The 1,451-nt window shown below is 54.0% G+C and overlaps 1 pseudogene; it reads right to left on the bottom strand.

Moving 5' to 3' along the window:
* Positions 1-254: 254 nt before the first annotated feature.
* On the bottom strand, positions 255-1,150 carry LOC147973824 (uncharacterized; annotated as a pseudogene).
* Positions 1,151-1,451: the final 301 nt, after the last annotated feature.

The following is a 1,451-nucleotide window of genomic DNA, read 5'->3' as shown; positions in this document are numbered from 1 at the left end:
GGAAACGACGTAGAGACGTCGACACCATCTGACACGGGGAACCCCGGGTCCGAGATTTCTCTCGGGATCTGAGAGCTTGGGGGGAGGGAAACAATGCCAAACTCGACGCCTTCAAGAAGGAAAAATGGCGGCTGCAGCCGTCATTGTCGATGAAGTTTTCACCCGGCAGTGCCTCCTCCACCTTGCAACCGGAGCAAGTCGGCCAACCACCGCCGTAGCCCAACAGTCTAGGCAGCCATGAGCTGCGAAGCGAGCTACGAAGGGCCAAAGAAGCAGCAACACGCCGGGGCGCCGCACCCAACAAGGAGAGGCTGAGGTGCACCGCGGCCAGCGCGAGGTCGCAACGAGAGAGCACAGGGAGCCGGCCGACAAGGCCACCTGAACCCGCAGATCTGGTGCTAAAGCGCGACCACCAGAAAACCCGCGACGGCAGAGGGACGAGTGGTGGGGGTCGGGGGAGGGGGTGGACGCAGCAAGGAGGGCGCGCCCTGCCGCCATGGCAAGCGGGCCGGGGAGCACCACAACCGGCTGGGGCCCAGATCCAAATGGGGCAGACGGGACCAGTGCAGCAGGAGGAGCCGCATCCGGAGGGAGACCCACCACACCAGCAGCGGGCGGGGAAGACACCGCCGGGGGAGGCCGCTCCCGGCGCCGGTCGAAGCCGCTGGAGCCGCCAGGGGACGGATCTGGAGGAGCTGTGGAGGGAAAGGGCGTGGGGTAAAGCGGGATGGGGGGAGAACGGCCTCGCCGCCGCCATCCCTGGATCCAGCGCGGCTTCGCCGGCCGGCCCTCCGGCGGCGGCGACGCGGGGGTGGCCGGGAGGCGGGGTGGTGGCTGGGGTTCCCCTCGATTCGCCCGGCGTGGGCGACGCGAGGGTCGGGCGACTGGTTGTTCCTTCCTCTCAGGTTGTCATTATCTTATTTGCATGGATAAATACATGTTTTGGTAAGCTTTATGTGTTGGTCTCACTCATGTATCCATACAGTTTTTTTTGTCTTTGAGTTCAGTATTGATATGCAAATTTAGGTTTTGTTCATACATGGATGCCATTATTTTGATTTCAGTCAGATTCAACATCTCACACTAATAATGTTGTTCACAAATTTCGTGTCTTCCTTTCAACTTGCTACAACTTTCCAGTACAGGTCATATTTAGCTAAATTATATACTCCCCCTCCATTCCATAATGTAGTGCATATATATTTCTTGAAAAGTCAAACTTTACAAACTTTGACCAAGTTTATCGAGAAAACTATTTATATCTACAATACCAAATATATAAAATATGAAACTACATCCTACCATGAATCTGATAATATATGTTTTGCATTCTAGATGTAAATATTTTTCTCCATAAATTTGGTCAAAGTTTGTGAGGTTTGCCTTTTCAAAAAAATCTATATGCACTACATTATGGAACAGAGGGAGTAGTTATTATAGTTAGAAGATTG

This window comes from Triticum urartu, chromosome 5A (genome assembly GCF_056163025.1).
Source record: "Triticum urartu cultivar PI428250 chromosome 5A, HENAU_Tu73, whole genome shotgun sequence".
In the NCBI taxonomy this organism is placed as follows: Eukaryota; Viridiplantae; Streptophyta; class Magnoliopsida; order Poales; family Poaceae; genus Triticum; species Triticum urartu.
The sequence above is the reverse complement of the archived record's forward strand: the minus strand, read 5'-3'. Positions and strand labels throughout refer to the sequence as shown.